This window comes from Cydia fagiglandana, chromosome 2, assembly GCF_963556715.1.
Source record: "Cydia fagiglandana chromosome 2, ilCydFagi1.1, whole genome shotgun sequence".
In the NCBI taxonomy this organism is placed as follows: domain Eukaryota; kingdom Metazoa; phylum Arthropoda; class Insecta; order Lepidoptera; family Tortricidae; genus Cydia; species Cydia fagiglandana.
The window spans coordinates 12,737,337-12,760,294 of record NC_085933.1 but is presented as its reverse complement, the minus strand read 5'-3'; the positions used below and the strand labels follow the sequence as shown (position 1 = coordinate 12,760,294).

General features: G+C 35.0%; 2 protein-coding genes across 2 annotated transcripts in view; one reads left to right on the top strand and one right to left on the bottom strand.

Annotated features, from left to right (window-relative positions):
* LOC134676421 (vacuolar protein sorting-associated protein 4) overlaps nt 1-22,958 on the top strand; it is a 517,731-nt gene that overhangs the window by 40,977 nt on the left and 453,796 nt on the right. The window lies entirely within an intron of this gene.
* LOC134676185 (cadherin-99C) overlaps nt 1-22,958 on the bottom strand; it is a 130,611-nt gene that overhangs the window by 36,291 nt on the left and 71,362 nt on the right. The gene's annotated exons all lie outside the window — the stretch shown is intronic.

The following is a 22,958-nucleotide window of genomic DNA, read 5'->3' as shown; positions in this document are numbered from 1 at the left end:
TAAATGGACATCTTTAAGGATGACTCACGCTAGACCGGGCCGGGCCCTGTTAGTTCTAAATGTTATTTTATTGCTATGACATATACCAATTTCATTAACCTATGCTAGTGCGGTATATAAAAACATGCTAACAATATTCATAACGGGTTTGTGTGAGCATCAATTGTACAATGTACGTGCGTAGGATACGAATGTACCTTTTAGAGTGGGACCCCGCCTAGGTCGCCTTTTGTACTATAAGTATTTTTCTTTTAATGTGCAATAAGAAAAGGTTAGTTAGGCCTTTAACAAATGAAAAAAAACCTAAAGTGAAATCTACATCAGAGTTAGAAAAGTGTGTAGCGATTTTGATAGCCCACGCAGTGCAAGTGTTATTAATACGTCATATGTAATTTCATAGAAGTTTGACGTTTGAAATGACACTTGCACTGCTATCAAAACCGCGGCAGACTTTTCTAACTCTAGTAAATCTCTGCCTACTTTATTCTCTAACCTAAAATCCATTGCGAGAAACAAAACTATAAAGAAACTTCGCAAACACATGTTTACAATTTACAAGTCACCTGCGGTTATTAGCATCTTGGTGAGGAAATATAAAACAAAATACTGGGCTGTAGAAGATTGCCAGGACGTAATATAAATTGTTTACGATTTGCTTGCACGGCACCTTGTATAAGTATACGTAGTAACTGCGAAAATAATAAATTTTTATAATGAACAAAATATACTTACTTTTACAACATTCTGCATTAGGTATGTCGGAATTCATTTTAAAGAAGTTTATTATGAATTTTAACCTCCCAAAATCTCACATGTTAATATTTTTTTCTCTTTCTTAACATGTAGGTTGTATTACGATACTCGAAATTATTTTAGAACCGTACGAGTATTTCTTTGAAATATGTTAACAAAAAATAACAGCTCAAATAAGTTCAACTCCTTTAACAAACTCTGGACTTAATTACCTTTATGTTTTAAGTTTTGTAATTTATACAATATTACACAGATAAATCTACCAGTTAGTTCAACATACATTTCCATACATATTTATAGCGTATTTACGAGAGTGCTTAGTGATGTACTAAGGTTTATATTTTAATACATCTTTTAATAGTTTATTGGCAGAGCCGTGCCGCGTTTTTACATATTTAACGAGCGGTGCAGCGCTGAACCATCCATTGGAAGCCTATAGTTGTTTATGGGATACCCCCAGGAGTAAGCTTAAAGAAGTAATCTATGCGAACAAGTTAAATACAGCTACAGCAAATTATGGTTGTACATTTCATAATTACATCGTCCCATTATTGTATTTCGCTTTATGATCCTTAGACTGAAATAATTTGTTAGTTTAAGTATTTTGTTGTTAAAATGTTTATAGGCGCTTACATATTTAATACCTGCATTTATTCCATTTAAGTAAAATACCTTAGCAATATTAACACATTAACATAATTTTAATGCTAGATATACATACCTACAGAGTATATTATGTCTACTAAACTAAGGCCCACTTGCACCATCCCACTAACCCGAGGTTAAGCGGTTTAACCGACAACCCAGTGTCAAATTGTACTGGCAACCATGTAGGTCCAGGTTTAACCGGTTAACTCCGGGTTAGTGGAATGGTGCAAGTAGGCCTAAGAGTTAAATGCTTAAATGAAACGGTGAACCGCACATTTGTATGTACTTGTACACTGACTCCGAGATAGTGCCAGTGCATTTGTAAGCAATGTTTCGGCCCTAATAGTTACCGAAGAACTTCAAATAACTTAAGGATAAGAAAAAAATAGGTGTCATTTCAATGGTTTTGCTGGTAAACTTGGAATATAATATTCACTTTTAAAATAAACAGTTAAAAACTAAAATAAATAAAATTCTATCGTCATCCTTTCATTAACACGAGTACATTTCGATACCATTCATATCTATAAGTAAATCATTTTAGAGAAGAACAACAACAACAACAAAACAAACAACAATGCCAAGAAAAGTATTAGGTATATTTCCACAATACATGATGTTTATTTAAGATTGAAATGCAACTATCGATGATACAAAATCATAAACATATGTAGGTGTAGGGATAATACTTGATTGATGATAAAAACGAATACTTTTACTAGTATTACAACACTTTATGAGAACTATTATCACAGCTATTCAGAAGATTGCCTTTTACAGCAGCACTAAACCTTACCTACACGTTTAAATTTCACAATGCGTTTAACAAATTAACATACAGTCCAATATCTTGAACAAATGCAGTCTGTAATTTACATAGTGCAATGAAAAAGGAGCAATAGACACTAGTGTGGAAAACTATAGATTTTCGTAAGGAATTTGTATTGTATTACATTGGTTCGCTATTACCCATTGTTTAGAGGATCCGCGATGGTGCACTTCTGCACGATTCATTCCAACACAATGCCGAGGGTTATAAATGTGGTCTCCTAATGAAATAGTTTGTTACAAAGATACTGAAGTCTATGCAAACTTGTAACATGTATCGGCAATTTATCAAACATTTTATAGCCAATGTTTGAGTTCCCACAGTTCCCATATAGCGCAGCAAATTTTTAACGATTTAAGGATGACTCACGTTAGACCGGGCCGTGTCCGGGCCGGAGCTTCCGGCGCTTACTTTTCTACGACATGACAGGTGATCACGTGATGCTTTTCATATAAAACGATGCCCCGGCCCGGACACGGCCCGGTCTAACGTGAGTCATCCTTTAAGGTCCAGCATGTGCCCAAATATTATTGGTACCTACCTGTTCTTTTAACAATTGTAGTGTTTCAAAAACTACTCGTCTAGGGTTTTTTTGCTTCTGAATTTTGACATTTAGTTAAAAATGTAACCCATTTCACAGACATAAAGACGAATTTTTTGATCTCTTCCATTAAAATAAACAATAACTTGAAGTTGACGAGTGGTACTTATACTCATAAGTTAAACCATACACCAATCTACGACTCGTCTTACAAACTGTTATTGAGCTTTATTAGTTCTATTACTCCGTTAGATCTATGTTATCACATTTCCGTATCCACCCCTCGATTTGCTTAGCTAACGGCGATGAGCGCACGCGCACCAATATGATCGATGTTTTATTACAATAGCCCACACGCGTATACTGGGCACATTACTGTACCCAGTATACGCCTGAACTAATAGAACTCCAACCCTCGCCTCAATATTGTTTCCGCGCTTCTAATAACTATTATGCCAAAGTAAATAAAATTGGCTATCCAAAAAAAGACGAAAACCATAAACATAAAAACTATAGTGATGCAACGACGAATTTCACTCATGATTATAAAAATTCTTATGTCTACTCTGCCCCTTTCAATTATCAAATTACGAAACCAATAGTGCTTCCAGTGACTTAAAGAACTTCCTGGGCCCAATGACATGACCATCGATCCAACTCTCTATTTTCTCGTATTTTTAAGGCGTCTTGTATGTATTTAAATGACCTTTAACAAAATAGTATCTACTTCAAATTTCATTGGAAACTCGCTGGTTTCGAGTTAAAAAAAAATATTGCGTTTTGGTCCGACTAGGAAAAATTAAGATAAATATTACCTACAAGACCAAAAACCGTTTACTTTATAACTATCTATTCTATAGTATTGACGTCGGAATATCAAATCACAACTTGTCGTTTTCGTATGGGGCCGCTTAAAAACATGGAATTAGCTAAGACGAAACACATCATTAATAAAATTATTCATAAAATATGTAGCCATGCAAATTTGCGGCCGGGTGTAAATATATTTTGGTTGTTGTATGGTATTGCTTATTTCATGAGAAGTTATATTTGCAGTTGGTAAACATTTCGGTGTCTAGGGTAAATTTTATTACAAGGTAACTTTAAACTGTCGCGTTTTGTACACATAGGTAATTTTGATTAAATATCTTTTTTTTTTACCGCGTTAAACCCGTTATGTTTACACCTTAATCATAGCTACTATTTGCAATCATAAAATTCAGAAAGTGTTATTCGTTGCACCACTAATCATAAAAATGATTTTTTATTATTTATCAAAAATTGCTTCTTAAGAAATTAAACGGCGCGCGGCGATGAGAGGTTTTTAGAGCTTTATTATATGCTATGTATAAATAATGATCTAGAGGTCTAGTAATTTCTTCGTATCAAACGGCAATGGATATACGAGTACCATTAAATACATTATACTACCTGAATAGGCCATTTTTATAGCAGTCAAGTTTAATTACTCTGCTTAAATGTAGTTTTGCATGGGTTAAGTAAAGTGACAATTTATGTTCCAACGGCATATAACACTCAACACGATTGAAATCGTAATAAAAAGCGGATTGATATAAAATTAACTGAGAACAAGTTTTTTATAAAAAAAAAAACAGTATATCTCATTGGATGTGGAAATACGGGTCTCAAGCGCGGCATTTGGTTTTATCTTAATGATCTAATTAAATTATCGGAATAAGAGAGTAAGTAGAGCAAAAGTTATGTTACATAGGCCTATTTCGTTGCAAGCGTGAAGTCTTGAGCCAGATTAAAGTTTCCTGATCCTTCGAGTGAGACAGGTGTAAAACACAGCTGAGCGCAGCTATGGAAAGTAGACCCTTACTGTGGGGAGCAGCGTACAGTTTAAAGTAGACCTTTACTGTGGGGAGCAAGCAGCGGTTTTATGCGAGTTCGACATGACATGATTGAAGTTCCTTTTATTAGCTAACGCTCTATGATTTCGACACATACTTTAGCAAGGCATGACATGATTTTTTTTTTTGTGAAGTCTACTACCTATGTTAGAAGTCTATTATTTGTGAGTACAATTTCTACACTGTGCAACTTTACTTCTTAAAAAAGAGATATTTTAAATAATGTGCCAAATGTGTGCTCTGTTTCATTCTGAGAAACACTATTACCTACTTCTTTAGAATTCATACACATACCAATTATATACCTATGTAACAAAGTATAGGTATGTAAATAATATGTACCTACATCCATAATATACTATTTCAATCGCAACAAACCTATCCAAAACTCTTAGCATAGGTACATTATTGTGACAATATCAAAACATCTAAGTAATAAACTCGCAAGTCAATGTAGGTACTTAAATATGAAGCAAAACAGAATTTGCATTTCTCCCCTGCATCTTTGTAGGAAAGCAATACAAGCCTTCACATTCCTGATAAAACTATTTGATACCAGGCCACCCAATACGAGAGGATACCAATAAATATCTGGAGCCTAGACGCGGGTTATCTGTGCTTGTAGCGTTCTATCCAACAATCTGCTAGGCTAGCTTTGCTGATATTACAGAAACGAAAGTCCAGCTATGTTACTCAAGGAGATATCTAACGTTACATTACTAACATTTGTTCGTGTCGCCAAAGAGCACAGATCCATAACTCACTTCTTTTGGGAGAAAAAGTGGAAATTAATCTGCGATTTCTTTTCCTAATGGAGGTAATAAATAGCCTGTCCAATATTGTCTATTTATTGCCGATGAATGGCATTAAAAGACCCACAACATGATCTTCCGCAGCCATTAGATACGGCAACATTACCACGCATGTTTAAAAAAATGTTTAGCGGCGTTTTCTTAAGTGATATGGTTGTCGTTCTATTCAAGCTGTGCCGGCGATCTCAAGGGTCGGCTCTGATGCTATCGTCACTGCGACAACCTGCATATACTTGACATGCGCATGCTATAAGTCCTTTTAGAGTAAGCACCGTGTATTGAACTGTGATAGTGTCTTCATTACATGACTCCGATGACTGTTTCGAGATAGATGGAATAAAAAAATCACAGATTGATTATGGGCGTTTGCCGGCGTTGTATTATATCATATCCTTTTTTTGACAATTTATATTAATCGTAAATATTAGTTCTCGATAACGGCTTTAAACTAAGTAAGAGTGTTTTATGTATTGTGAATAACACAATCAAATCCACAATCGACAAAATCGAGTAATACATATTATGAAAAATAAGACGTGATTTCATCAAATTTTATACAATGACTCTCTACCAAGCCAACAAGCTACGTCTGCGACGGGCTTAATGATTATTCATCACTTCAGCCACAACATCAACTGTTCTGTAATAGAACGAGTATCTAAGTATCTGTAAAATAACAGTTTTTATGCGCACATCACCATACATTAGCTCACAAGCAAGTGCAGCCGACCTATTGAACTTTAAAGATGAAGTTGTTGCGCAAACTTATGCAAATGGAAGATGCGCCAGCGTCCGCGGGCGCGGACTCGCCGCTTTCACGTCTAAATCAAACTAATGGACACTCATTTTAATATTGCGTTGATAAATTAACACGGGCAGCATAACTAGCATAAGTGTCATAATAGTAATTAAAGACTGAAATAGTATGTGACCGTTTGATTTAAAATACTGCATTGTAATTATGTTAAATTTATAGGTATATTGTTATTCGTAACGTAGAAATTTGATAATTGTCCACGTATACAAGACAATACAAAGAGGATTTTGTAAGGATAACAAAATTATAGCTGTTCCTATTAAGTTTTTCTACAGATTTTATATGTACTAATTTCTAATATTTTATTATGGTATTTATACCAACAAAACATAATGAACTTACTCCCACACAGCAAAGAGTGAAACAAGAATGCCTCATTACAACTCCTCTCAGATGCGATCGGCACGCGACGCAGATCCGATCTAGATTCTATCTTCTGACATCGCCACCTAACCCCTTTCGGATAAATTTATAATTTGTTTTTATTGCACTATTTAAATCGATTTGAGGCGCGTAGGACTTTGTCGTGAAATAGAATTAATTTACACTTTGTATAAATAGACCTGCACGAGGTGCCAAACACGGCAAACGATATCAGGTTCAGTATACAATGACCAATGCAATCAAAATAAGATCATCCGATAGTCATTTTGTCTTAAGTTACGATCTTTTTAAACTGAGATAAAAAAAACTTCGACGGAGATTTAATATGTAAATCTTCTAATCGACGTCAGATAAACGCCAGTGACACGCTTCAAAGAAGCTAGACTATCCAAACAACAACAGTCTTTATATATGTATAAAGGTATAAGAAACGGATCGACTTTAATAGCTCTTAAGAGGGTTCAAAGTTGTAAAATAACTTAAATAACTTTTACCAAGATTACGCTGCGCGAGCGTGTTAAGCGATGGCAAATGTCAGAGAGGCATTTAAATAATGAACTACCATCGTAAATAGGTAATAATAGGCCTTAACAGGCAAACAGGATAATCTTGGATTTATCGTAGAGAAACCACTGTGATATAATCGTAATGCTATTCCAGCGAAACATTTGGATTCGAATTAAGACACAAAATCCAATTAACCTAAGATAAAAACTTGTGTAATTAATTTATTAATTCGAATCCAACTAAGTACATTTCAGCACACAAACACAAGAATCGCAACATGCTGAATATATACATTTTCGAAGTAGGTAAAAATAACTTTGCCCCAGGCACACGAATATGGTGATTTTCCATGCTGTAAGAAAGCCAGGGCACCATTTATGGAAATAATCCATTAACATTTTACCCGTTAGTACGTATTCAACGCACAAGTGGACTAAGGCAACACAGATGCGATTAAAACACCAGCATCTAAGTCCGCGCATTGAATTAAGTTTATGGAGTATTATGGAGAATTTCCTGGTTGGTGTTGAGACTGTGGAAGGAAATTGACGATTTCGATGTTAACGTCAGTTGTACTTTTGGGCCCACAATTCCACGTTGTGTACGTGAAATTGTGGGCCCATGTGGTTCAAAGAAGCTAGACTATCCAAACAACAACAGTCTTTATATATGTATAAAGGTATAAGAAACGGATCGACTTTAATAGCTCTTAAGAGGGTTCAAAGTTGTAAAATAACTTAAATAACTTTTACCAAGATTACGCTGCGCGAGCGTGTTAAGCGATGGCAAATGTCAGAGAGGCATTTAAATAATGAACTACCATCGTAAATAGGTAATAATAGGCCTTAACAGGCAAACAGGATAATCTTGGATTTATCGTAGAGAAACCACTGTGATATAATCGTAATGCTATTCCAGCGAAACATTTGGATTCGAATTAAGACACAAAATCCAATTAACCTAAGATAAAAACTTGTGTAATTAATTTATTAATTCGAATCCAACTAAGTACATTTCAGCACACAAACACAAGAATCGCAACATGCTGAATATATACATTTTCGAAGTAGGTAAAAATAACTTTGCCCCAGGCACACGAATATGGTGATTTTCCATGCTGTAAGAAAGCCAGGGCACCATTTATGGAAATAATCCATTAACATTTTACCCGTTAGTACGTATTCAACGCACAAGTGGACTAAGGCAACACAGATGCGATTAAAACACCAGCATCTAAGTCCGCGCATTGAATTAAGTTTATGGAGTATTATGGAGAATTTCCTGGTTGGTGTTGAGACTGTGGAAGGAAATTGACGATTTCGATGTTAACGTCAGTTGTACTTTTGGGCCCACAATTCCACGTACACACCTTATTGCTACATATACTCAATCTGTCACGCTTTTATGCATATTTTATATGCTGTAAAAGTCATTAATATGAACCAAAGTTTGAATTAATTAGACTCCAGATTGGGAAGTCATACCTACGCGTTAGCGCTAAGCTGCACCAGCATCAACAACACATTTTAAATAAAACATAATTTTCACATAAGTTAGCCAAGAAAATAAAGGCATTTCAACTATAGGTAACCCACAGACGCGAGGCGACCGTACATGAGCACTTTAAAAATTATCTTCCACACGGTTACCGAACACTTCGAGATCAGTGTCCTCTCGCAACACCGCGTAAATGCATTCCTAAGCACAAAGCCCCAGTTAGTACTCATTATTTCCCTGGAACTGGTAGCTCGGTGGAGATACGCCGTTATTGCCTGCCACTTGAGCGTCGTGCAATTTTGCGCAGCACTTAGAATGTGGCTCCATTGACTTTCGATAATATCAGGCTAAGGTAGTGATGGGTCGTTACCAGTAACTTACTCAAAGTGGGAATATTCCCGGTAATGCTACCAGTAACATTACCCCGGATCGGTAACATTGAGAAACTTTGGAAAAATTATTAGAATTGAATATCTTTTTTCGTGTTAAATACTTAAATAAATAACAATGCTATTATTTACAGTTATATAACAGTCAAGGATTCTCTGAGAGAGTAAATTCCCAATGTTACCGGTAATATTCCCAATATTACCAGGTATTTTTCCATAGTTACTGGGAATAATACTATCTGGAAATAACTATAAAGTAATGCTTAACTGTGTAAAATTAAACAAAATATGGGTATAAATCAGTTTAATTATTAAAATATAACAATCAACATTTTGTATAATAATGATTACAGTTTTATGTAAAATATTAATTAAATTATTTAAAATAAAATCAGCTTTGTACATTTTTTATAATAATACAGATCATGATCAGGTACACAAATCAACAACTAAAAAGTTACAAAAGAGCTTATTTACTATAATTTACATGAATAAAAATATTTTACTTTCATATTAAAATAGGGACACAAATCAACAACTATAAAGTTACACAACAGGTTATTTAGTATAATTTACATCACTAAAATATTTTATATTCTTATTAAAATATGAATATTCAATCTGCAGATAAAACGTCATTAGATGTACTTGAATCTAAATCTTCCACATCTTCAACGTCTGAAAAATCATCTTCAGATTCGGAAGTATCAGCGTCTGGAATATCCTCATTGGTCGTAATACTTCGGTCTATAGGTTTTTGTGATGCTGATTGATGAGACAATTTCCAGTTATGGGATATATATGTCAATTTTCCCGCTCTGTTTGTCTTCAACCGATTCCTTCGTTTCGTATGAATGTTGGAAAATGTAGAGAAGGACCTCTCTACCGCTGCAGAGGTGGCAGGCATGGTTAGTATTTTAACAGCAATTTTACCTAAAGCTGTATGGGAAAATAATGTTTCCCACCATGTGACTGGCTCTGTAGCCGCTGCCATTTTCCACACAAAATCCTTTGCCCAGATGTTTTTGTGAGTCTTGTAGTCAGATAATTCCATTAATATATTAGTTGCTTCATTCCCAAAATTAAATATGATTTCGCATCCATCAACATTTTCTTGATCTGTTAATTGTCCTCCTTGATTCTTCGGGTCCAGGATTGTCGCTGCAAAATGGATAGGTTTCAGAGCATTTGCCTTTCGTTCTTCAAATTTCGCTTTTAAATCTGTTAAATTATTTTCAAGAAGATTTGTCGTTTGGTAATTGTTAAGCAATGCATCTAATTCTTTAAATGCTTTGTAAACTAAGTGTACTGCGAAATAGTCCCCTTGTAGAATGAATATCCATTGGACTATGGGGTCTAAAAACCATTCCAGGCTGCGAAGCTCTGTCCATGTGTCTTCGTTTAATATTTTATTTTTGTATGGTCTTAAAGATGTTGTGGATTCATTTATTGTGATATTTTGTAAAACAATTTTTGATTTTATAAAGCTTTGAAGGCATGCTAAATAACTGCCCATCTTGTTTTAACTGGTAACTGAAGAGATGTATTGATACATTTTTCTTCCGCAAGTCTTCGGAATTCTGCTCCAAGAATATGAGATCGTGTAACTGTTTTTATAACTCTCACTGTAAATGCAAAAATCCGACGTATTTTCATGATTTTTAATAAGTCTCCAACAAATAAATGTAGGGTATGAGCCAAACATCCTGTCCATATAGTTTGTTCATATTTGTCGTGCAAGAGCTTCCCAAATCTGACCATGTTTGCAGCATTGTCTGTGACAACTGCAACGAACTTTGACGGGTGAAACTCTTCGATTATGTTTGTGACTTCTTCACATAAATATTCGGCTGTATGTCTTTGTTCCTTTGTTTCTATAAATTTGTAAAAGTATGGTTTCGGAGCATAAAGAATCACATTTAAAATAGATTCTTTTCTTAGGTTAGACCATCCATCAATGGATAAGTGAATAACACTGGCTTGATTGATTTTGCTCACTATGTCACTCTGAACTTCTGAATATTCTTCATCTAATAGCGATGTAGCCAATCTCTTTCTCGAAGGCAGACCGTATGAAGGGTTCATCAAATGAAATGCTTCTTTCCATAGCGGGTGCTCGAAATGAGAGAAAGGTGTGCCAGTTACATACATTGCTCTTGCAACAGCTTTATGTATTCATCTGAAACAATAAGCGTCAAAAATATGATAAACGCCCTGTACATTAAGAGTACTAGTGGTTATATTCGCAATAAATAAATACCACGCTGTCCTGGCCATTGTTTTAGCTAGTCATATTTAAAAAGAATCACCACGCCTTTAGACAATGACCACTTCATAACAGTGAAAGAGTCGTGGTATTTATTTGCACATGGTCATTAACTTATTTTGTTTATATAAAATAAAAAAATAAAATGTAAATGATAGAAATATAATGCAATTATTCAGTATGAGTAGTCTATCATTTCTAGCAAAATCATTGATATGCAATTTATAAAAAGAGAGTCAGTTTTATGGTACGATCCTTATTAAGATAAAAATATATTTACCTGCTCATCTTTGTCCATCAATGCTGGTCTTACATCTCTTGTATGTTGCGATGTAGAGGCACGGTCACTGTCACTTGATAGTTGAGTGTCACATAATGTTGTTGATTTTTTGTCATATTGTCTAAAACTCTCCTTTACATCTTGGGGACTCTTTTTACATTTCAGAATATGACATGCAAATTTTGTTGCGTTTCGAAAGTTGTACACAACACTGCAAAAGTTGCAAGTGAAACTTTTTTTATTGTTTATAGTATTTTGGGTAAAATGACTATACACTTGACTTTTCAGCTTCATTGTAACATATCCAGTCCTCCATCCACTAGTTATCACCTTATCACAAATAATACGTTCACTCTAACCCGTGTTCTAGATAAGACTAACCCCCTGACTAGGGGTCCAGGTAACAATTGAGATAAGAAACAGATTGAGTGAAAGAGAAAACAGATGCCAAGTGTGAAAGAGAAAGACATATTTATGTACCTACAATACCTACATAACTCGTTGTACTATGAAAATAACTTTTTAACCTTATTTTATCTCATAGAAATCATTACTATCATCAGTTTCGTATGTTACCACCTTTTGGGAATGTTACTGGTAACATTGGTAACTTACTAGTAATATTCCCAAATGGAAACTTACTGGTAGCGGGAATGTTTCCGCAGCCCATCACTAGGCTAAGGGAATGAGGAAGGCGGGCAAATCATAGATGCTTCATAGATGTCTTCTAAAAAGAAGAAAAAAACATGAAAATATAGGTACTTATCGGTAATGGCGCCTGTTGTATAGATTGTCAGCTTTTAAAGTAAACAGTTATAATGTCAGCAGAGACAATAAAAGTAATGCATGATTGTACTGTACTCAAAACATGATTATATTAAATTCGTATAGGAGAGTGGAAACGCGCTTAAACCATCCAGTACTAACCCCGGGGTTTAGAAAGCATTACGTTATAAATTATTGAGAAGAAGACCCTGCGCCCGCGACGCATAATTTGCTAAAACCAGTTCTAGATCGCGATACCGGACTATCATACGAATGGATTATGTTCGTTTCGGTTTAATATACTACGGTTAATGCAGATACGATTGCGGAAGATGCTATCTAACATTCAATATTGAATGCGAATTAAATTTATTCTGAATCTGACATTGTTCATGCCGACGTTCTCTATAGAGTATGTCATGCTTGCATTTTTTAAAAGGTGCTGCTTAAATTAAACACAATTATTGTTATTCTATAAGTACAAGTAAAATTGTATAAGTACAAGTACAACTACAAAAACTCGAACTCGGCAAGAATGACGAAGAAAGAACTTAACTTTGAATTTAAAAGTTTGCAGTATTTTTGGTATTTCAAAGATAAATAATTTCTAGACAAGAAGAAAGCGTGTCACTTTATGACAATAAATTAATTATTGGTCGTAATCAAACAAGAGTCTCGTTTGATCAGCCCATTAGCAGAACAACGACTTCATTGTAATCGGTAATGATCTAATGATGCAAGTCTCATTTAAATCAAACTCGATTGTTATCGATAGAGAAATACCTTTGAGGTTAACTAATTATACATATGTCAGATGATTAAAAACTAATGTGGTTAATCTGCCAATTGCCAACGTTACAGTGTTCTCTGCAGTAAGCTTCGAGTGGTAGGTAACCCTATATTTTTTGGCACTTAGTCGGCATGATTCATTTATACCAATTTAAGTTTTACAGTATAGCCATGCCAAATTGTTGCTATCTAATCCTAACCATCATCGAGCAAAGCCTCGGACGGACAGACGGACAATGCCAAACTATAAGTGTTCCTAGTTGAATAGGATTGGAACCCTAAAAACTGCAAGTGTATTTATTTTTCCTTCAAAACCATGTACGAGTATTCGAACTCACTGCATCATTTTCGTAATTACATAACCTAATTTTTGATAATTTGTTAGTATAACAAACAAAAATCCCAGCAACGTAAAAGGAGAATCATGTTGTTTTAGTTTGGTATTAAACAAATTAGAGAACCTTGTTCAACAGATAATTTGAAAACAAGTAACCTTGACGATATAGACGTAATTCGAACCATTAATTTTAAACCAATTAATCATTTTTACAGTGCTACGATCAATTACTGAAATTACAACTTTGAACCACTTTGGACCGAGTTTTCTGGTCATGGTCTTAACTTAACTTGCGTAAGAGTAAACGTATCTCGACCAGTTGGTGCAAGTCGGCGCCTACGCTTACTAAATTATCAAAAAAAATACTCGGACAGCTGATTGAAAGATCTGTATCGATTGTTTGAACTGGACATGGTTATCTATTAGTTGTTAATATGTTGTTCATGCACCATTAGTTTAGAGGCGGTAAACGTCTTTTTAAATATTTAAAATAAGCAGTCATGGCATCCCCGGTAATAAAACTTAAGATAACTTAATTTTTAACCGGCTGATGACTAAGGAGAAATAAGAAAATTTCGAATAAGATCATTTTGATGAGTGATGTGGTACTTACTCGTACATCAATTTCTTCTATCTCTCATCAGCTTGATATACAGGGTATCTCATAAGTGACACATCACAGTGACACTGGAGGTAGACCAGGCCAAGAGGACCCAAACCAACTTAACATGACCCCAGAAAAAGTGGCACGGTTTTCGAGTTATTGCCAAATTAAGGTTTTTCATGAATTTTTACCGTTTTTAACATTGTTAGTGCCAGTGTGCACTAGGAAAGGTTAAGTTGGTTTGGGTCCTCTTGGCTTGGTCTACCTCCAGTGTCACTGTGACGTGTCACTTATGGCACACCCTGTATATGTAAATCAATATGTGTTCGTTCAATTTAGGTCCAGCAATAATTGAGTTATAAAAAAAAGGGCATTAGTGTTTGTGAACGGCAAAATATCGAGACATTTAATTACATACATCACTATTACTCGATGCTGCAAAAACAAGGTACGTACGAGTACGTTATCGGAATTAACGTAATTAATTACTCACAAGATCATTAGCGTTAGTTATTTACATGAACGATGTTTATCTAAGCTTTCTACAGGAAGCGATGGGTGTGTAGCAGTAATAAGTGCTAACACATTCGACCTAGATATCGCTAGTCGTGGCAATTGGACAATGCTTTTATCGTAATGTTTGTATAGCAAATTGACACAAATGTTTTTTTACACTTTGGGAAAGGAAACGTGTAAAAGTATTGTTTCGTATCTGCTGAACACACCGTGCTCTACGCATTTTGATACTGGTGGTAAACGAGCATATAGCAAGCCTGATGGTAAGCAGTCTCCGTAGCCTTTGAACGCCTTCAACTCCAACGGTGTTACATGCGCGTAGCCTACCCTCCGCATCCTAGTTGAGTTCTGGCAACCTTACTCACTGGCAGGTAGTGATGGGCTGCGGAAACATTCCCGCTACCAGTAAGTTTCCATTTGGGAATATTACTAGTAAGTTACCAATGTTACCAGTAACATTCCCAAAAGGTGGTAACATACGAAACTGATGATAGTAATGATTTCTATGAGATAAAATAAGGTTAAAAAGTTATTTTCATAGTACAACGAGTTATGTAGGTATTGTAGGTACATAAATATGTCTTTCTCTTTCACACTTGGCATCTGTTTTCTCTTTCACTCAATCTGTTTCTTATCTCAATTGTTACCTGGACCCCTAGTCAGGGGGTTAGTCTTATCTAGAACACGGGTTAGAGTGAACGTATTATTTGTGATAAGGTGATAACTAGTGGATGGAGGACTGGATATGTTACAATGAAGCTGAAAAGTCAAGTGTATAGTCATTTTACCCAAAATACTATAAACAATAAAAAAAGTTTCACTTGCAACTTTTGCAGTGTTGTGTACAACTTTCGAAACGCAACAAAATTTGCATGTCATATTCTGAAATGTAAAAAGAGTCCCCAAGATGTAAAGGAGAGTTTTAGACAATATGACAAAAAATCAACAACATTATGTGACACTCAACTATCAAGTGACAGTGACCGTGCCTCTACATCGCAACATACAAGAGATGTAAGACCAGCATTGATGGACAAAGATGAGCAGGTAAATATATTTTTATCTTAATAAGGATCGTACCATAAAACTGACTCTCTTTTTATAAATTGCATATCAATGATTTTGCTAGAAATGATAGACTACTCATACTGAATAATTGCATTATATTTCTATCATTTACATTTTATTTTTTTATTTTATATAAACAAAATAAGTTAATGACCATGTGCAAATAAATACCACGACTCTTTCACTGTTATGAAGTGGTCATTGTCTAAAGGCGTGGTGATTCTTTTTAAATATGACTAGCTAAAACAATGGCCAGGACAGCGTGGTATTTATTTATTGCGAATATAACCACTAGTACTCTTAATGTACAGGGCGTTTATCATATTTTTGACGCTTATTGTTTCAGATGAATACATAAAGCTGTTGCAAGAGCAATGTATGTAACTGGCACACCTTTCTCTCATTTCGAGCACCCGCTATGGAAAGAAGCATTTCATTTGATGAACCCTTCATACGGTCTGCCTTCGAGAAAGAGATTGGCTACATCGCTATTAGATGAAGAATATTCAGAAGTTCAGAGTGACATAGTGAGCAAAATCAATCAAGCCAGTGTTATTCACTTATCCATTGATGGATGGTCTAACCTAAGAAAAGAATCTATTTTAAATGTGATTCTTTATGCTCCGAAACCATACTTTTACAAATTTATAGAAACAAAGGAACAAAGACATACAGCCGAATATTTATGTGAAGAAGTCACAAACATAATCGAAGAGTTTCACCCGTCAAAGTTCGTTGCAGTTGTCACAGACAATGCTGCAAACATGGTCAGATTTGGGAAGCTCTTGCACGACAAATATGAACAAACTATATGGACAGGATGTTTGGCTCATACCCTACATTTATTTGTTGGAGACTTATTAAAAATCATGAAAATACGTCGGATTTTTGCATTTACAGTGAGAGTTATAAAAACAGTTACACGATCTCATATTCTTGGAGCAGAATTCCGAAGACTTGCGGAAGAAAAATGTATCAATACATCTCTTCAGTTACCAGTTAAAACAAGATGGGCAGTTATTTAGCATGCCTTCAAAGCTTTATAAAATCAAAAATTGTTTTACAAAATATCACAATAAATGAATCCACAACATCTTTAAGACCATACAAAAATAAAATATTAAACGAAGACACATGGACAGAGCTTCGCAGCCTGGAATGGTTTTTAGACCCCATAGTCCAATGGATATTCATTCTACAAGGGGACTATTTCGCAGTACACTTAGTTTACAAAGCATTTAAAGAATTAGATGCATTGCTTAACAATTACCAAACGACAAATCTTCTTGAAAATAATTTAACAGATTTAAAAGCGAAATTTGAAGAACGAAAGGCAAATGCTCTGAAACCTATCCATTTTGCAGCGACAATCCTGGACCCGAAGAATCAAGGAGGACAATTAACAGATCAAGAAAATGTTGATGGATGCGAAATCATATTTAATTTTGGGAATGAAGCAACTAATATATTAATGGAATTATCTGACTACAAGACTCACAAAAACATCTGGGCAAAGGATTTTGTGTGGAAAATGGCAGCGGCTACAGAGCCAGTCACATGGTGGGAAACATTATTTTCCCATACAGCTTTAGGTAAAATTGCTGTTAAAATACTAACCATGCCTGCCACCTCTGCAGCGGTAGAGAGGTCCTTCTCTACATTTTCCAACATTCATACGAAACGAAGGAATCGGTTGAAGACAAACAGAGCGGGAAAATTGACATATATATCCCATAACTGGAAATTGTCTCATCAATCAGCATCACAAAAACCTATAGACCGAAGTATTACGACCAATGAGGATATTCCAGACGCTGATACTTCCGAATCTGAAGATGATTTTTCAGACGTTGAAGATGTGGAAGATTTAGATTCAAGTACATCTAATGACGTTTTATCTGCAGATTGAATATTCATATTTTAATAAGAATATAAAATATTTTAGTGATGTAAATTATACTAAATAACCTGTTGTGTAACTTTATAGTTGTTGATTTGTGTCCCTATTTTAATATGAAAGTAAAATATTTTTATTCATGTAAATTATAGTAAATAAGCTCTTTTGTAACTTTTTAGTTGTTGATTTGTGTACCTGATCATGATCTGTATTATTATAAAAAATGTACAAAGCTGATTTTATTTTAAATAATTTAATTAATATTTTACATAAAACTGTAATCATTATTATACAAAATGTTGATTGTTATATTTTAATAATTAAACTGATTTATACCCATATTTTGTTTAATTTTACACAGTTAAGCATTACTTTATAGTTATTTCCAGATAGTATTATTCCCAGTAACTATGGAAAAATACCTGGTAATATTGGGAATATTACCGGTAACATTGGGAATTTACTCTCTCAGAGAATCCTTGACTGTTATATAACTGTAAATAATAGCATTGTTATTTATTTAAGTATTTAACACGAAAAAAGATATTCAATTCTAATAATTTTTCCAAAGTTTCTCAATGTTACCGATCCGGGGTAATGTTACTGGTAGCATTACCGGGAATATTCCCACTTTGAGTAAGTTACTGGTAACGACCCATCACTAGGCAGGAAGAACACTGTGAGTAGGGCCTAGAGTACACAGTGGCGTAGCTACGCGTGGGCGAAGTGGGCCATCGCCTATATACCTGCGGCCTCGCGCCCCAAGGGGACCCGCGCGATGAGGCCCCTTCGGGCACAGTGAACGAACGGGCCTCGCATGCGGTTTCGCCCACGGCTAGATTAGGTCACGCTACGCCACTGCTAGTACACATACTTTGCCCAATTTCCTTAATTTTACTGTAAAGATTCACTCGTATTTTTACCCAGCGTAGTCCGTGAGAACAGTTAGATTGCGCGACCTCGCGGCACGCAAGCAACTAACGAGCTTTTTTATCTGCATCCACTTGAAGCTTCTTGTTAGAATGAGCTTATTTATGAATTATAGTTTCGCCTTTATGCACAGCCATTCCATAAAATCCTAGTTTTACATTCGCAATTATTTAGGCATATTATGCTGAAAAAATTAACACACAAGTCAAGACAGTAATAAAAATAATAATATTATATTTGTTACCTAGGTATAAAAACAAATACCTGTAGAAAATAATAATTTTTATCAGCGCAATACATGTTACAATAAATACTTAATGTAACAAGAAAACATTTGCTGATTAAATTGCATTTAATGGATGGATTTGTTTAGTTTTAATATGCACAGTATTGCCAATGTGAAAACTTCATTAATAATACCCATCTACTAGGAGTACGGTCATGGACTATAAATAAAGTATTAAGAAGATAAGATAGATAGCTATTAAAAAAATTTACTGATAGGTATAACCAAATACTCCACCGACAAGAGGATATCTCTTAAATTGAAGAAGAAGAAGAAGATAGGTATAACAATTATAAGTCTCCTGATAAGTAAATATAATTAAATTTTTCTGTTTATTCTATCTTTGAAATATTTTATTATGCAAAGTTTAATGTGAATAAATGCTTGAACTTCTTACTCAAGCCAATATTGTGAAATTGAACATTAACAAGCAAGTTCAATGCACGACGGCTTCACAAAAAGTTTTTAAAATAAACACTAACCACTGGACATTTTCTACGGAAACAAAAAACCTATTGCAAAAACTACTTGGCGCAGTTTTAAGGTCATTATCGTAACGACCGCATGCCCAAATGGCTTTCGTCTCGGCCGATTCGGATGCTAAACAGAGCGAGTGCGATGTGACTTGTCTTGTCTTAAAGATATGACCGTGAAACTGATGTTATCGGCGGAAATTGAGACTTGGATGCCGTGAAAATTCGTGATCAAATCAGCGACAAAACAAATTGTTGGTAGATGACAACAATACTTAATGTTTCAACTGGTTGCTAAATATAAATATAGGTATTTCAACTTCATCATAGTATGTCTTTGGGTATTGAACATGTACTCACGTTAGAAACATACATATGTTGAGACGAATTCTTGATCATTTGCCAATCTTGAACACATCTGATCTTAATCAAAACTCAGGAATAAAGTTAACAACCTCACCTCACAGTGAATAGAATTTTAACATTTCGTGTGTGTACTAGTGGCACTTTGTCATTGTAAATCGATGTAGGTAGTGTTAGTTCCTCCTCCTTGTGTCGTATTCCTTATTGCCGAGGGTCGTGGCCTCCACGAATTATTTTGTGGACTAACTCCTTCCACTTGTTGCGATCTTCAGCAGTGTGTGTGCAGTGCATCGTGGATTTTAGATTTAGTGCCTTCGCGGATCTGATCTGTCCATCGCATTGGGCTTCTTCCACGTGGTCGCCTTCCTCGGACTTTCCCCGTTACCAGAAGCATTTCCAGGTTGTCATTTTTCTTTCTGGCTATGTGTCCAAAGAATTCAAAAATTCTACGAAGACAGATGGTTGACAGCCTGACAGTAACTCCCACTGTTTCAAGTGTTAGTTAGCTTAGTGTTAGTGTCATATAAAAAAATCGATAACCACATGGACAATAAACAGCAAAATATAATATAATAATAGTCAAGTCAAGTAAGACAAGTTGCCGCCGACATCGGAATACAAACGTAGGAATGTGGCCCCACTCGGTGTGACGAAACGTAAGGCCGTAAGGCCTGCCCTGCCGTGCAGTAGAGGCGTTCAAATAATTACTATTTATTTAGATAAACATCTGATCTGCCAATTGATGAGATTATAAGCATAGTAATTATTTGTGCGTTACTAATCCGTTTTGAATTGAGAAGGTTGTCCCAAAGTTTCATGTAACTAACGAATTATGAATAGGTATCTTGAAGGATGCCCTTCAGACCGTAAAGAAGACATGCAACATTCACTTTGTCATATTTCAGTGTTGGGCTATTATTCGGGCAAATAGCAAGGGCAGTTATAAATGTTTATGATGAACATTCAAATGTTGCGTTTGTAAGACCAACTCTTAGTTTTTTCTCGGTATTATAATAACTTTGTAATTTCACGATCTACTTATAGATTGAGGACAGATAAAAATTTAATTAGCCAGCGTATTTAATTTATAATTATTAAACAAATGATGAAATATTTACCGTAGACATTATCTCAACTAAACTGTAATTAATAAGGCGGTAGGCTTGAACCATATCGAATTTGCTCCAGATTTAAGTTTCCATGACATTATGAATATTTAGCAAAAGTTTGTTTAACAAATCGATACTTGTTCTCATAGTTATCTTAATTGCAATATTGCGATACGATTTGTAATTTTGATAGTGTTGGTGGGCGTCAGAGTTCAATCGATTTCATTACCTAGTCTACCACGTCTGATTCACTTTTCAATCGATACGTACCACAGATATCATTATGATTTGCTGTGAAAAAAAAACAGGTCAAGTGCGAGTCGGGCTCGCGTTCCAAGGGTTCCGTACATTAGCAATGTATTTACCCAATTTTTAACAATGTATTTATTATGTGGAACGTGAATGAATTGTCTTTAATAAATATATTAATGCTTTTATTTTTATAAATGAGGTACACCTCATTACCTCTCGCTTATAAGCCCGATCAACTACGCTAGATTTAATAATAGCATTCCAATAAAGATGTATCCACTTCGAAATGTCATGTCGGATTATTTTTAAGCTTATCGCACCAGGCTGGGCTTGACACATTTCATTTTATATTATCGGTTCGACTTTGAAAACAGGTATCTTAAGGGCAATGATAATGGTTTCTCTCTCAGGCAGGGCAGCTATTAAAACAATGGCAGTTTTATGGTTCGTGATTAAACAACTTCAGTTTACTTAATTCGATTAAGTAAGTAATTTGGACGGGTATTGCTACAGTAATTATTGTTTCTAGCGAGTAGTTTAGGGAATTTAAAAGTTAATGAGACCTGAGAATAGAAAAATGTCTGTCACCTGAAACTAGCATAAACTAATTTTCTTCTACACAGTGTGGTTAATCTGAAATAATTAGAGAAAGAATACCTAGTCTGACTTATAACGAACATTAAAAAAAATATTTAAATGTGATCTAACTACTGAAATACAAAGACACTTATGTAATTCATTTCCGTCAAGAAATAATTATTATTTTAATATGTAGATACAAGATCAAGAAACATAAGTACCTACTAACTCAAGACAACAAGAGGTGAAGCTTTTTAACTGTACTAAATATTCGTAAAACCTGTACAAACAATTGGAGTTAAGCAAAGCAAAATCGTGTTATAATTATAAGAGCCTAAATTAATTAGGTCGGCTGCGTTTGAAGAAAACAAGCCAAATCAAACACACCTACTCACTCAGCAGCGATAAGCTATCAACAGCTAACCGTCCTGACTTTAAAGCTTTTTTTTAATACTTTTCATAAATAATTATACTTTTATAGCCAGGTAAACCGGTCCGTCTATCAAATCCTGCAACACCAAAACGTCATGTGTATACTATAAATCAGGTGGACATACGCTCCTTTTTATTAGTCTGACATCGTCTAATTGAGTTGTGCGTACCTTCGTTTAATAGCGTTCAATATAATATATTAGACGTGAGATAAATATTTCGTAAGTCAACGGCAAGACTTCGAAGCAATAACTTAAAGGTGTGTTGGTGAAGCGGCTTATAAATGAATCCAGTATTTTTGCAGACCCGTAAGAGTATACCTTTTCCTCGGTATCAAAATGATAATATTTGCAAGTGACGTCAAGTCTTATGTTATGAGTGCATATGTATGCACATACTTCACAACTTCTAAATAGCAACATTTAACATTTAACATATGATTTTTTTTTTGGAAGATGTCAAGCGATTCTACTTCCTGTGAAATTCAACCTAACCCAGAAACTTCCAAAACGCCAAAATAAATATGGCAAGTGATGTCCTGTTATTTCCCCGAGTTAATTACTTACGCAGATTTTCGTTTTGCAGACATCGATTCGCAGATTCCTTCGGCAGAGCGTTTAGCAAAATTTCATTATGTCAGTTGGCGGAACATTGATACATAGATTTCTTTTTAAGGTATTTACGTGCACCACGAGTGAAAACAGTCAATACAAAAAGCCTGTGAAGTCACAGGCCGCACGCACGGCTGCGCCAAAATGTATGGGAATGTTTAAATCACGAACAGTAAGTTTTTAGTTACTTCAGCCGTAAAAGTGTTTAGGAAATATATTGTACATCTGCAGGCGTATAAATGGATTTTAACACCGCGGGATAGATAATGACGGAAACCGTTTTATCACGCTGTCAAGTAGACAAGAACGACCATCATATAATTATCCACCATATCCGTACTGAGTTAATC